The sequence below is a fragment of the Vipera ursinii genome (assembly GCF_947247035.1).
Source record: "Vipera ursinii genome assembly, chromosome: 6".
Lineage (NCBI taxonomy): Eukaryota > Metazoa > Chordata > Lepidosauria > Squamata > Viperidae > Vipera > Vipera ursinii.
Window position 1 is genome coordinate 18,777,819 of NC_139515.1, and position 16,604 is coordinate 18,794,422.

Consider the following 16,604-nt stretch of genomic DNA (forward strand, 5'->3'; position numbering starts at 1 on the left):
TTGCAATCTGGGTGCTTGACAATTGTCTCGTATTTACAATAGTTGCAGCATCTTGTGGTCACATGATCATGACTTGCAATTTTCCCAGCTGACTTCCAATCAGCAAAGTTAATTGGAGAAGCAGGATTTGCTTAACGACTGTGTGATTCACTTTGTGACCATGGGATTTGCTTAACGACCACTGTAAAATGATCATAAAATTATATCCAGTCACATGATGACTCATTTAATGACTGCCCCACTTAATGACCAAAATTCTAGTCCCAATTGTGGTCATAAGTCAAGGGCTACCTGTACAGTAGTGTCATTTGTACTTAAAGTAGTATGTAATAGAGGAGAACTGCATCTAAATGCATCAGGAAAAGTCATTTCTATACAAAATCACATACTGTAGGATACAAATAAGTCTTTCCTCTCCTAATGCCTCTATATGTGTCAAATCCTGGATAACCCATCCAGATGAGTGTTATCTGTGTGATTTAAAAACCCTGGGAATTGTAGTCCCAACAGGGCAAGCTGATTTAAACAGGAAGTGTTTGAGTGAAGGACTTGGGACTGTCTAATGTGAATCAACACTACTATCACTACTATATTGGTGAGACCGTTAAAAGTCATTGGCGCTGTTTGAATTTGTTCTACCAGCAGCAAGATCTGACTGCTGGCCCAGTGATGGATTGTATTGCAAATCAGGGCTGTTTCCAGAGGAGGCAGAGGAGGAGAGGACCTGGAGCTTATGGAGCGAAGGAACTGGATGAGGCTGTCGGCAGGCCCAGAGGAAGAGAGAGGCTTTTGGAGGAGTTGGTGGCGGCGGCAGCGTGCTCCAGGGGTGAAAAGAAGCAAGGCCTCTTTAAGGAAAAGGTGGAAGAGTCAGCATCAGAAAAAGGAAAGAAGGCGAGGTTGTCAGAATACAAGCGAATTTGAGGGCTAATCCACATGGAGCCCCATTTCCATCTGTCCTGTTTGCCATCGTTCACTCCCTAGAGACTAAAATGGACAATGTGAAATTTGAGTGGGCCACGAACAAGGAGTATATATCAGAGGTGGCGACCCTTTGAGAGCTGTATGCAACGAAATTTCATTTTGATGTATGCCGATTGGTGTACATTCCAAGTGACAATAAAGTTATCATCATCATCATCATCATCAAACTGGGTCATGCATTGATGGAATACATTCTGAAACAATAAGAATAGCTGGACAGGCTTATGCTGAGTATCTTATTGGATTTCCCCCCCCCCCAAAAAAAAAACAATTCAGAATTTCTAGATGTTCTGTAGGAGAAAGGATGTCTGAAGAACATGTGTTATGGTACACCAAGCAGCATCTCAGCTTATACTGCAGCAAACCCAAGAAATAATGTATCATCTTTTCTTATTTTGTTAATGCTAGATATTTAGAATTAGGAGCATTCAGTGCCTCAAATCTTGCAGAAGCTTAAATCTTATCCAGCCTGTACACACACAGAAAATGAAAAGAATTATAATATCACTCCCAGCTGCCATCTTGCTTGTGCTTAGCTGCTATCTAGTGACAGACTGCCATGAACTGTGGGAAGGGGGAATGCTTTGGGAAGCAAAAGTAAGTGTTGTATCTCCTCCAGTCTGTGCCTCAAGGTCACCCAGTTGGAAGAAGGAGGGGGCCACATACCAAACTACACTTGGACCGGTTGTTAGGAAAACATCTTGCCTGAATCTGATTGGTTGCACTGGGGTAGGCAATGAGAGACAGCTGAGGGAGGGAAAGTAGAATTTAGGGATTTTGGCATGCGATGTTCAGTTCTGACTTTGCTGTGCTGCAATACACTTGATCTCTAATAAAACCATACCTTTCTCAATAAATGGAGCCAAGGATCGTTTTTATCTAGAGATTCAAGCTGTGGGCGGTATAACACTCACTTCCACTCCCTGTCAACTCATCCATGATATTCCCTGAGAGTATTAAAAAAATGAAAATAAATCTTCCTTTCTTAGAGCCTCAGGTCTCCTGAATATATTCATTTAGAGGCCTTTTTCAGTGATAAAGCAATGGCACAGAATGCTACTTATCAGCCAGACAGTCCAAAATCTTTGGAGTTCTTGATGCAGACATTTTATTACCCAACTAGATAACATCAAGCAAACAATCAAGCTTAGAGAGTCCCAAGAACTTCACAATTCAATCCTGAGCTACAGATATTGTCTTCTTTTGGAGTCTGGAAAGCCTTGCTACTGGGATACAGCCTATCACAAAGTTTTCCCCACAATTATATATAGACCCAATTGCTTTTGAATAAGTCCTAATTTATTCTAAGACAGGGGTAGGCAGCGCTGAGTTTGCCTACCCCTGTTCTAAGAAATCAACTGAGTAAACATTGGCCTATGCTGAACAGGTTCAGCAATTGCCTTAGTGACCATTCATAGTTAAGATGGTGATGAAAAAATATATATAAAAACCTTCACAGTGGCATACGCTCTCTCTCTCTCTCTCTCTCTCTCTCTCTCTCTCTCTCTCTCTGTGTGTGTGTGTGTGTGTGTGTGTGTGTGTGTGTCTGTGTGTGTGTCTGTGTCTGTGTCTGTGTGTGTGTGTGTGCTCACCATTGTGGTTAGTTAGTATATGCCCAAGTTGGAGTGTTGGTGTTATGAAGTTTCTTTGCTCTTTTACTTTATTTCTATTTTATCTTTTGGAAATTTATATTTTATAATGGTTTAATGTATTTAATTCTAATTTTAATTCTATGTCTATATCTAATGGTAAAATTAATTCTAATTTTAATTCTAAGTCTTTTAGGCTTTTCATAATTCTTATAGACTTTAGCAATTGTTTCTGATTTTTCTTTTTTTTTATCTTGCTGGCAGAATAAATAAATAAATTAGTTAAACTTTGAAAGGCTTAAAGAGAAGTCTATGGTTTTCTTTGTTTTCCACTGGGTAATAACTACAGTTTGGGGATTTAATTTTCTTGGCCTTTTTTTTGGTGAGCCCAGTTCCTTGGACCATATCACTGAATGCTATTTGATTAGATAACACTTGAAGCAATTATTGCTACTTGATGAAAACAGGGGTGTGATGCTAAAGTCTCACCTTTACTTAGGTTTCTTACCCTAAACATGCAAATGATCGTGCAGTCTGTTATCAGATCGGGAAATCCCTTGGAAATTGCCTTTTGCATGGAATTTTTATGAGCCCGAACACATCAACTTTTATCAGTTCTAACACACAACAGTCTTACCCCACCTTTGTAGTTGAACACACACCCAGAGCTTAGACATTGCCAGCAGCAAACTAGTACTAATGCATTAGATAGTCCTCCCAAACCCTCTTACTTGCCACAAATTTAAAATCATCCTTTTTTCCTTCTTCTGCTTAAGACACCAGGCTAGAAATCAGGAAACCGAGTTCTAGCCATGAAAGCCGGCTGGGTGACTTTAGGCCAGTCATTTTCTCAGAGTCCACGATGTCAGGTTTAGGTAATAAATTGATTGGTCATTCCCAGTCACAATCAATCGATTGACACTCAGTTGATCCAAAAAGAAAAAAATGTGGACCCTGCATTTGCAGGAAGGAAAGAAAAAAAACTTTACAGACAATATTCAGAAGTAGGTGGATATTCATAGCAAAGCTGCTCAAGCTGTCAAATCTTCCTCCTTTCTTTCACTCATGAGATTTAAAATGGGGGAGAGATGGTTTGCTAGCTATGGAATGTCCTGATTGGTTGATTGATTGACTGATTGATTTTTTTTATTATTATTATTTCAAACATTTATATAGTCACCCATCTTATAACAAACCCTGGGCGGCTCCCAATCTAAAACTAAAATAACATAAAAACCATATTAAAACTAATAAAACCAAAGGCATAAAACCTGGCACCAGGTCAATTTTCTGATGTGCAATCCACTTTTCATATTTCACAAAGTTTGCCAGAAATGCATGAGTATGTTTTTCTTCTTCATTTTGGGGGTGGCTTTGCTTCCCTTCCTATAAAGGAAAAAGAAAGGGACTATGGGTGATTCACAGACTGCTCAGATAAATTCAGTAACTGACACACTAATTGTCTGGGTTTCAGGATTCCAGTATTGGGTAACTCAGGCAGGAAAAAAAAGGACTGACAGCAAGCATAATACTATTCTTGGTATGTATGAGACATCCACGTGGTGATGAAGACACATTGGGGAGGACGCATTAGAATTAAGGTCCTTTCAAGATGGCTTGTGATAGATCAATGATTCTTAATCTTGGCAGCTTGAAGATAAGTGGATTTCAACCCCTACAATACCCCAGCTAGCATGTTGTTGGGGAATTCTGGGAGTTGAAATACACACATCTTCAAGTTGTCAATAAATACTGAGATAAATAGTAGTATGGTAGAGCTTTATGTTTGCCTTCTGCAGTATATAATCCCAACCTACCACTTACCTGCAGAGAAATATGCAAATAAAATTAAGATGTCTTCTATGCTTTTCCTCCTCTGATATGCAAAATTGGCATGGGTGTTGACTCAGTTCAGTAGATGTTTATTATAGATGCTATACTGTAGAATACTGCAGAAACATGGTTAGCCAAAAATCCTACATGAGATCAGAAAAGTCTTGAAAATATTAAGAATACTATAAATCGGCTAAATCTCATAAGGTTATCCAATTTTGTGCAATTTTATATTTATCGGTTATCTAGCTATCATTTAGGTGTGATACTTTGTTGTATCTCCACAATCCATAGACTCTCAGCAGTATATTACCAAGTAAAAAAGTGATACAAAGGCATCACAAAGCAATCGACTCAGCTCCATCTATGCCCACATAATCTCATGTAGAAGAAATTCTCAAAATGTTCTTACTGAATGGACAGATTCAATTGTTGCAAGGCAGTGTCTGGTATAACTAACCAAGTACTGTGCCATATACGCATTCTCTCATGTCAACTTATGAGATTTCAGGTGCAACATATAAGATCTCAGTGATTTAACAATGCTATGAGATTATGTAATAGTTCCTAAATCCCCAAAATATGCCCTTCTCTTCTATCCTTAATCCCAGGCACTAAGAGAAATCTAGTAAGAAACACTTTATCATCTGCAGCTCAGTTTTCACAAGATTCAGGAGACAAAATAATACCTATTCACTGATGTTGTTAAATATTCCTCTACTTTTACAGCCTGCCACAGCCCAGATGCCATCATAATATGAATTTCACCATCACATAAGGCAAGTTTGTAGAGCCTGGACAATTGCTATACAGTTGAATTTAAGGAGCACATTGTTGCATTTATAGGACTAAGTGTGCTTGAACCTGATTTTGACTACGTGCATCTGAAAATGACCTAAGATTAAATAATTAAAAGCATTCCACATTCCAATACAGATTAACTTTTTGCTTAGGTAGCCTATGCATCATCTTAAAATCCCTGGCCAAGAATTAGGTTTGTAAAGATGGACTAATCTAGAGTGAGTAAATAAATAAATAAATAAATAACAAGATGCCCTTCAAATTAAATGGCGTGGCTTATTGCACATTGATTGCATACATGATTTTCTTGCAAGATGGAATAGAAGACATCTCTACATTGGGTTCAAGCAGTTGTGGGCTCAGAGGTATCTTGCCTTGCTTCAGCGGTGATTTTCTATCATATACCTTCACACAATGGGCTTTCTTCAATCCTGCTTTTGACTGAGTTCAGTAACATACAAGATACTGTCCTATTTTTAAAATTCAGTATTATTTCTTCAGTGGGGATAAAGTAAATAAGTGAAGATGCTCCCTGTAGATTATTTATGAAGTACACGAAATCATGAAAGGAACAGCATTAAAAACAGCTACAAAGAAAACCACTGACCATGATTTGCCCATCAGGGGAGAAAAAAAGCACTTTCCTTCTAAAAATAGTTCCTTTTCTGCAATAAGGAAATGACTTTTTTCCCCAAAAAATACCCACAGCTTTTGTTTGATGTTTTGAAATAATTGTCACAAGGGCAGGTTTAAGCCAGAGAAAGGTGGTATGACCTGCTTTTTAAAAATATATAATTTTATTGAACGTTTTAAAAACAAGAGTAAGAATTAATAAACACTAAAATGGGCTAACAAGCAAAAAAGAAAAAGAAAGAAATGCAAAGCTGCTCAAACTTGCTGCTAGGCTAGGGTACATCATCCTGAACTTGGAGACTCAATTTTTTTTCAGCCAGCATGAGGCAGTTTTCTCTGTTCCTTTCTTATATAGCAGTTCTCATAGCAAATATATCATAGTCAAAGACAGGGACCTGAAGTTTCCAGACTAGTTAGGGTGTCCTGCATGTTTGCTGCAAGTAAAGTTAGCATACTGAGTAGAAAATACGTTTTGTCTACATGAGACACAACCCTACCTTTATTTATTTTTATTTCATAGACTTTGGAGCAAAATGCTGGAGCAAAAATGCTAAAAATATAATAAATAAGTATTTGATTTCTGACTTTCTCCTTTTTGGCACTCCAGTCAAGTTACTGCATTTATTAACATAAACTTTGGTAAAAGTCATACCCTAAGTATTTTTAGTTGTCTTGCTGTTTATCAGTATTCAAAGCTCACTTCCCTTTTCCATAGTAATTTGAATAACTTGGTAGGCAGATACACAGCTGTCTGGCAGTCTGATAACAAAATTAGTCTAGCAACCTGCTTCCAATAATTATCAAACCTCTGAGCTCTACATAGGGAGTGTATCCTAGGTCTCCCTAGATTTCCTATAAAAGGATATTTAATTGCAGAATTGCAATTAAGAAACAATTGTATAAAGGAACCTTCATATAAGTACCCTAGCACTTGGCAGACCATGGTTTTAACTCACTGTAGCCTTCAGCTAGGCTAAGCTGAAGAGTTTCATTTTCTAGGTCAGGGGTCCCCAACCCCCATCCATGGACTGGCACCGGTCCGCAGAATGGCAAAAACCAGTCGGAGGAAAGTCCCATCCGTGGGGTGCAGGCAGCATGTGAAACCATGCCCCTTCTCTCCACAGAACCAGTCCCTGGTGCCCAAAAGGTTGGGGAGTGCTGTTCTAGTTGATGGAATGAAGACCATTTTCCACCAGTCCCTTCGCAATTTTTTGTATACAAATACAAATGCATTATGCCAATGATAGAATTTTTATGGAAATAAATAATAAAAAGATGAACTCTTGTCATTATACAAATGTGTAAATATATATGCGTATCAGTCCTCCCTGGGTGAACGTTAATGACTTATCTGATGCAGAAAATTGCTCTTCTGATTGCCTTACTTCAGATTCTTCATCAGCAATGAAGGAGAATGAAATATTACTTAGGTCATCTGGGAATTACCCAGGAACATCATACAAATAAGGATAGGTCATCTTATGTGTTGTGTTCCACACGTATTTAGAGTTACAATGTCCAAAATTCCCAAGCAATATATTTGGGTATGCTGGTTGGAAATTCTGGATAATACAGTCTCAACATACCTGGAGGGCACTGAGCTAAACATGATTGATTTAAAGAGGCAAGAACAATAGCTATTGGCATATTTCATCAACACTTCAGTAGCACTCAACTAGATATATGACGCAAACCTACTGTGAAGATGAAGTTCCTTGACTGCTAGTGTGCCAATTGCTCATGCACAACATTTTCCCTAAGAATTAAATTTGAATTTTTAAAGGCAATGATTGTTAAATTTGTTGACTTGGGTTGAGTAACAAAATAACATTAAATGAATGCTAACATTTCACCAATATGACAATTTAATTCTATTTAACACAGTTTAAGTAAAGGCTAATGTGATGATACATTCTTTGTTTACTGTTAGACTATTCCTTCTTAAAGAGTATTAAAATATTTTTCATATATCTGGTTTTCAGATATATATTTATTTTTCAGATCATATATTTATTTTTTGGTCACATTATCAAAGAGAAGTCAGTATCTTTTAGAATATTTCATTCTCTTTGAATAACAAGGCTGAAGTTAGTGTTGTTTGTAAACGATTAGAATTAAACAGTTTCCCCATTTTGTTGATTTCAGGAAACATAGCAGTAAGACTGGGAATTTTTTTTTTGATAAAAGATGGTAAGACCAACATGATCTAACATGTTGGTTACAGAATGGTAGCAGAAAGGTATGATAATACAGGGTATATTTTTGATGATTGTACAGTGGAATAGCACTGAACTAGTCAAAAACCTCAAAGATATAATATGTGAAAATATGGTATGATGGCTTCTCCTAATCCTGGCAAAGGCAATGGTATACCACAAATAACAGAAAAAATGTAATTACTGAAAAGGAGTTTTCTGAGCCCTATCCTACATTTACTTTAAGAGGAATAGAATGCTTAATTATCCATTATTCTCCTTTGATCATTCTTGAATGTGTCCCATTCCTTCCATCTTAGAGGTTTGGGCAGATGAGACCTAATATGACCTGCCACTGATAAAGCTTACCATCTAATAGTTGTATATTAATGATGCCCAATCTAGTTTTACATTGCTTCCCCAAGGTTGAATCAAGAATGCTGACAAAAGCTTACTTTGGTGACTAGAAGCCTATAATCATATGGATCGGTCAAAAAAGGCTCAGTTTAAATCCTGCAAAATGAATTTACAGAGGGGGGGGTTTCTGATGTTAGCTCTTGACAAGGTATTTGGTTCCTGATATTTGGGCTTCTGAACTACTTAGTTTAGGCTGGATTGTTGCCAGTATATAGTTATATACTACAATGTTACTAATCTACTTTGTGGTTAAATGTTTAAATTTGAATTAAAGAAATGCTAGGTCCCCTGATCTTTGGCTCTCAGAAACATACTAGATCATGCAATTAATAGAAAGGTAGCACAGTGATCCATTCCAAACCTAACAGAGATTTGCATAAATCAAGGAAACAATTATTCAGTGATACACTAATCTAAGTGTTGCATGTCTCCCATAAGTATATAACACAGAATAAATATCATGTGATAGTTGATGAGATATTGTAAAATGCCATCCATTATAAGTTCATAAAATGCCATCCATTGTATTCTTAATCACAGACACACCTGGCAAAAATAATTTTAGCAGGAGCTGTGCATCCAGCAAAAAAACCAAAAGAAGCACTGGTTTCCAAAAGCAAACAGTATATGTTAGAAAATTATTTCCGGCTTCCTTTGCTAAGAACAAAAGAATAACACAAACACTGATTTCCCCCTTGCTAAGTGTCCCCAAACCAATTAAGGGAGTGGGGAATGGGGGTATAAGATATGTCCTTTCCCTAGTTATTCCTAGTATACATCCATCCAAACATCCTAGTAGACAATCTAAGCAACCTAGTAGAAAATCTAGGTGTCCTAGAAGACAGCCTTCTAAACAAGAGACAACAGTGTGTGGCAGCAGCTAAAAAAGCCAATGCAATCCTAGGTTGCATTAACAGAGGGATAGAATCAAGATCATGTGAAATATTAGTTGATATTGTTAGTTGCGAAGTCATGTCCGACCCATCGTGACCCCATAGACAACGTTCCTCCAGGCCTTCCTGTCCTCTACCATATTCTGGAGTCCATTTAGACTCATGCCTACTGCTTCAGTGACTACATCCAGCCACCTCATTCTCTGTCGTCCCCTTCTTCTGTTGCCCTCAACCTTTCACAGCATTAGGCTCTTCTCCAGTGAGTCCTTCCTTCTTATTAGGTGGCCAAAGTATTTGAGTTTCAACTTCAGGATCTGGCCTTCTAAAGAGCAGTCAGGGTTGATCTCCTCTAGGACTGACCAGTTGGATTGCCTTGCAGTCCAAGGGACTCACAGGAGTCTTCTCCAGCACCATAGTTCAAAGGCTTCAATTCTTTGGCACTCAGCCTTTCTTATGGTCCAACTTTCACAGCCATACATTGCAACTGGGAAGACCATAGCCTTGACTATACGCACTTTTGTTGACAGGGTGATGTCTCTGCTTTTTAGTGTGCTGTCTTGATTTGTCATGGCTTTCCTCCCCAGGAGCAAGCATCTTTTAATTTCTTAGCTACAGTACCCATCTGCAGTGATCTTGGAACCCAGGAAAATAAAATCTGTCACTACCTCCATTTCTTCCCCATCTATTTGCCAGGAATTGAGAGGGCCAGATGCCATGATCTTGATTTTCTTAATGTTTAATTTCAATTCAAGTTTTGCACTCTCCTTCACTTGCAACAAGAGGCTCTTTAGTTCCTTTTCACTTTCTGCCATTAGAGTGGTGTCATCTGCATATCTTAGGCTGTTGATATTTCTCCCGGCAATCTTAATTCCAACTTTTGATTCATCTAGCCCTGCCTTTCTCATGATGTGCTCTGCATATAAGTTAAACAGGCAGGGTGACAGTATACAGCCTTGCCAGACTCCTTTCCCAATTTTGAACCAATCAGTGGTTCCGTGTCCAATTCTCACTGTTGCTACTTGACCTGCATATAGGTTTCTCAAGTGTCAAATAAGATGGTCTGGTACCATTCTACAAAGCCTTGGTAAGACCACATTTAGAATACTGCATCCAGTTTTGGTCACCATACTACAAAAAAGATGTTGAGATTTTGGAAAGAGTTCAGAAAAGAGCAGAGAAGAGCAACAAAAACAATTAGGGGCCAAGAAGCTAAAATGAAGAACAACTGCAGAAACTGGGTATATCTAGTCTAGTGAAAAGAAGGACCAGGGGTGACATTACAGCAATCTTCCAATATTTGAAAGGCTGCCACAAGGAAGAGGGGGCCAACTTATTTACCAAAGCACCAGTAGGCAGGACAAGAAACAATGGATAGAAACTAAGCAAAGAAAGATGAAAACTAGAACCAAGGAGAAAATTCCTAGCAGTGAGAACAATTAACTAATGGAATGACTTGTCTCCAGAAGTTGTGGGTGCCCCATCACAGTAGGCTTTTAAGAAGAGACTGGATAGCCATTTATCAGAAATAGTATAGGTCTCCAGCAAGAACAGGGAGTTGGTCTAGATGACCTCCAAGGTACCTTCCAATGTTACTGTTAGCTTCCTTATGAGTTGAGTTCCAGAACATGACTCTTCGCCACCATTAGGGCTCATCTGGCTGGTTGTCCTCTTGATACTGAAAGTGCTTAGGAGCAATTTCTTAGTAAATCTTTCTGAAGCTTTATTGAACTCCTGATATCTCTCTTGGTGTTCTCTTTTTTTGGTATCTGTCCTGCAAATTCTAAATTAAGTGTTGACACATAGATTAATGGAAACACCTCCAATTTAGAGAGTTTTCTCATGTTTCCCCATCCCTTTTGTTTAATTTTCATTATTCATTCCTGTGCTTTTTATTCTACACCATCTCCAGAAAGAATGTAATAAAATGTAAAGATGTTTCTTCTCCTTCTGGATCCTTTCATTCCTTGGTTGGAGACATCAACTCAAAAGGGGATAACACCTTAGCAGATGAACATCAATAGTATTAATATTATAAGGAATCAGCCTTATAAATATGTCTGACAATGACATTTCCAAAAACAGCTCTTATTTCCTCCTCTGCTTCTCAATTCCATAAGCCACTACCAAATCTTAAAAATAAAAACCTAGAGGATTTCGACATGACTACATTGTGCAACTAAATAGAGGGTTTCATTTCTACAGCTGAAGCTTGACAGAGTAGGTGAGCCTTTATACTGCATGTATGATTCTAGTCTTTGGTAGATCAGAACAAAAGTGTTTCATTTAAATTGCATTGATTCTGTTATGTAGTGAGTTCGTTGCACAGGAATGAAGACGAGGTGAGTGAGTTCAGCAATGGTCATGTTTATTTGCTTGCAGGATCTGAACTGAGAAACTGAGCTGCAGCCTGCAGCAATTTATAGCCTTGCCCCTAGGTGGCAGCCAATAGGTTTAAAGCAACCAAATTGCCGCCTAGAGGCAGCCAATAGCAGCACTGGAGACGGGGTGTCTGAGTTGCTGGGAGCTGTTAGCTAGCTCCAGCTTACCACGTGGTGTTACAATTAAGCCCAATACATAACATATTCTGTTTCATGTGATCCATTTTTTGCTATCTTGGATTTCCCTAGTAGGAGATATAACAGTTGAGTTCTGGGAAGAAATCTGGAGGAAGTTATTATTGTTACGCTTTCAACAGTGGATATGTTTCCAAAACCCATGCTTGAAAATTCACGTCTGCTTCCTAGCTGTATGAAACAGTATCATAGCACAGACATGAAATCCCATTTCTTAGCAACAGACTTTTGCAAAAATCCAAATTGTGAAACAGTATTTCATGCATATTGAGAGAGAGAGAGATCATGTGTTTAAATGATTATGAAATTAGTTTTCCATGTCACAAGATTTCAGGGGTGCATGAACATATCAGTCACTTCCTCTAGGAAAAGAGAAACCTGTTTCTTTAATGTTGAACAGTGCTAAAAGACAGGTGGCCAGAGCATTCCAAATGAAGACAGACTATTGCACTTTCTTCAATTCCATCAGAAAATTGAAAAGCGATTAGTCATTTAGTTTTGTTATAAATTCTCAAAAAACCCCATTTTTTTTCAGCTTTTTAACATACATCCTTTCCATGTTTGATATAATATATGACAGAATAAAGTCTCATGTTATGAAGCTTTATGCTAATGAATAATTATGTCATTTCCCACTTCAGTTCCAGGAAGTAGTTATTTCCCCACACCAAAATCTTCATACAATTTTTGAATAAAAGCCATACAAATTAGGTCATTTAGTAACCTTATTAGAGTGAAATGTGAAGCACTGTATGTACTAAGAAAATATTCAATATATGGTTCATCTGTCCCTAATTATTTTCTGAATGTGGCAAAGGAGCAACCAAGTCTGAAAGTATTATGAGGAAGTAAGCAAATCCTTAAGACTCTCAATCTATATTGATGCACATTTATCATAATTCATTTCTTTTGATATTGTTTTTTTCAAGTATATGAGTTTAGCGATCAACCTTAGCTTTCACTGGGAGGTATCATGTGTTGCAACTTTTCTTTTATAGCAGTGCTCTTTCACAACAATCACAGCATGATCTGCAGGCTTTGGAAAGGCTACCCCAAATTGAATCTATTTATGGAACTCATGCAACATAACAGTAAACCAGCACAAGTAGCCTTCGTGGAAATGACTTTGGAGGAAGGTGGAAGAGCCACAGACTAGACAATGATCAGAAAAGCAGCAGCTGAATTCACAGAAAGAACGTGGGTGTGGCAATGTCTCAAAAGGGACATTTCTATGAAATATGCCTTTTGAAAACCTAAGACAAAATGACTGATAGATGGAAAAAGCTTCTCTAATGCCAGGCTTTTTACAGTCTTTACTATTTCTCCCATTTGGGAAGAAGTGGAGATGGTAGAAGCCATTGCCTGTGCAAATCAAGTAATCCCATGTGGTTTAAACAGCATAATTTTCATGTCTGTTAACTTTAATCCTTTTTTCTCATGAGAAATTAAGAATGTAGGGCAAGAATTTAGATGGCAATAGGAGAAATAAATGACAAGCTTTTGACATTTGTAGAGTTCAGAGTATTTTATTATTTTTCTTTGCAAGTATAAATATTGACAGCAATATATAAAACATTGACATGAAAGAACACATGTTCTTACTGTCTCTTTTGCTGCAAAACACTAATACAGCTACCCATTTGGGAACATAAAATAAAGTTTCCCCATGTCCTTTGGATTTCTGTTAAATATTAAATACTTTACACAGTTATTTAAACATGGTCCAAATATCTCATTGTGGCCAATACCAATAATACAGTTTTCTTAGAAAGATAAACATTTTTTGCATATTACTGCAATAATTTAAAATCCTATAAATCAAATCCTAGTCCAAGGTTTACTTTAGATGTAAAGAAAAATCACATATGAATACTACATGTAGCCCATACATAAGCTTAGCTTAGGCAAGGGTAGCACAGCTGGAGATGGTACTGTATAACTAAACTCCACCTTATTAAGGTACTCAATAATCTACTGCTTTTTTAATATATTCCTTTACCAGTTCCCTTGCATTTCCTCACATTTTCTCCCCTAGTTCAGATTTTGCTGTAGACCAAGGTGAAAAGCTTTTAGGAGGACTGCTGGAGGAAAACAAGTAATAGTAAATGGAGCATTCCTGTGAACCTTGTAAGAGAAGAGCCATGTTAGTCTATGACAGTGTTTCTCAACCTCAGCAACTTTTGAATGTGTGAACTTCAACGCCCCAGAATTCCCCAGCCAGCATGCTGATTGGGGGAATTTTGGGAGTTGAAATCCATGCATCCAAGGTTGACAAACACTGGCCTATGGTAGTCAAATTTGGGAGTTTGGTAGCACTTTTCGTACTAACAAAACAAAGCTCCATCAGATGTAATCTGATTAAGTGAGCTGTACTCATAGACATTAATGCTTTTCTAGAATATTTGTTACTCTGAAAAGATGCTACCCTAATGCCACTAAACATTGAAATGTTCTGACAAAGTTAGCTTAGATTGTAGGAAACAGATGACAGACAGTTCATAGGAGCAGCCCACTAATCAATAACAGACTATTGCAGAACCTGTACATAAGAACTAAAATCAGACACATGTGCCACAGAATTTAATAGAACTCAGTTCTGTCTAAAGTATGCCCAGAACTTTAATCACTGAAAATATTATGTCACTGCCAGTTACATAAATCCAATTCTCTAGTAAACCTGATCAGTGTCTAAGTGCTAGGTTTCTATCCATGGCAGTACTTTTTAAGAACTTGTTTATTTAATATATGGATCTTTGGTTATTCGGGTTTTTCCCCGCGTAGAATAAAGGTGTAGGAGCGACGTTTCGACGGAATCCCATCCGTCATCATCAGGCTGGTGGCTTCTGCTTCCTTCTTCTGGGAGAAGCATGTGGCTGTTTGTTCCTCTTTTTTAAACTGCCAGAGGGGGTGTGTTCTGTGGGTGGAGGTGTGCTCTGATTGGGTGGGGGATTAAGTGTGTTCTGATTGGGTGGAAGTGTGTTTTGAATGGTGGGTGTGTTCTGATTGGGTGGGGGGGTGTTTTGAGTGGATGGGCTGGTCTCAGCTGCCAGCCTAGCTGCCAGCCTATATATGTATGTATGTATGTATGTATGTATGTATGTGTATGTATGTATGTGTATGTATGTATGTATGTATGTATATACATATATATACATATATATAATTTTATTCCTTACATATTTTCCTGACATTTATTTCTCTTAATAGAAAGTAATATTCTGAATGAAATGATCTTCAAAGAGGAAGGTATATAAAACATGAAAGAATCATAGAGATCAGTGATTTTTTTTACATTACAGAGCATATTTTATCATAGATTCATCCTATATACCACAGTGCTTAAAAATGCCATGAACTACACTGATAGTGCTGTTGTCATGATTTATTTCATGGAATTGATCATCATCAGGGTGGGAATAAAACTATTAATTATGTATGAAATGTCCAGGTTCCAGTTCCTCCTCTTATGTTGGTAGGAACATGTTCCACAAATATATAGGGCACCATCATTGATTCAGGAGAAACTCACATTGTTTACAGAAAGACTTTTTGTTATTAAATTATTTCATCAAGGGAGACAATAGGGCAGAGGATAAGGAATTTTCCTCACAAAAATTTATTCCTATGTTACTGAAGTCAAGGAAGACCTCTGGCACAGGAGGATTATTTACACATGTAACTCTTTACAGTAGAGAAATCTTTCAATTACTTGTTAAAACGGAGAAAGTGACAACATTCTGCTAAGTTGTCTGCTTTTCTTCATACATAAAACAAATGGTGCTATTTCATCCTGAGGAAAGAAGAAAATGAGACACAAGACTCTTGAAATATCTCCAATTTGAAAAGTGCAATTATGCATTTCCACTTCTATCAGTCACTAAGGCTGCCAATCTGTTTTACTAGCTCATATATTCCCCAAAACAGCTTGTTCTGCAACTATTGGCAGGCAGTAGTAGCCGTAATTTATATCATTAGACAATAGGTAATAATTCTTTGCTTGCAAATCAGGAAACGTATCATTTTTTCATTGGGATATGTAGGCAAAACTACGTAAGCAGAAAACAGTTTGAATATATTCTGTCACAAAAGGAGTAGAAACTATTGATCCTGAGAGTATTGATAAAAAGGATATTCATTTTCTATGAATTTGTCAAATGGGAAATGCCCTCTATCAAAATATGTCAGATCTATCTCCCCATTCAATACAGATGAAAACAAAACACCTCCCAAAAAATAGGAAAGGCCTTAATGCATTCTCTCTACAGTTACTGGATTTCTAGGCCTATAAAAAGTTTCTAAATTGGCAAACAAGATAGTGAATCCATCAAATGAAACCATGGAAAGATTAACTCTCTTAATGGGAAATTGAAAATGATGAATAATAATGAACATAATTGTAGTTAATGCTAAACATATATAACCAGGACTATATTAATTCCTTATACCTGGCCATATTGGACCCCTCCATAACATATTTATGCTGCTTTAAGAGCTCTCTAGCTGTTTTCCATTTCAAACGAATTAAATTTAGATGAAAATGTTTCCAGACAAAGTAATTTATAGCACCTTACAGCCTCAGCCATCACGGTGGTCATATAAAACCCATCTTTTTTAGTGAAACAGTACTACACGTATGGCTGAATGACATGATAAAATATGATGAATCTCTGGTATGGAAATACTCTGAAA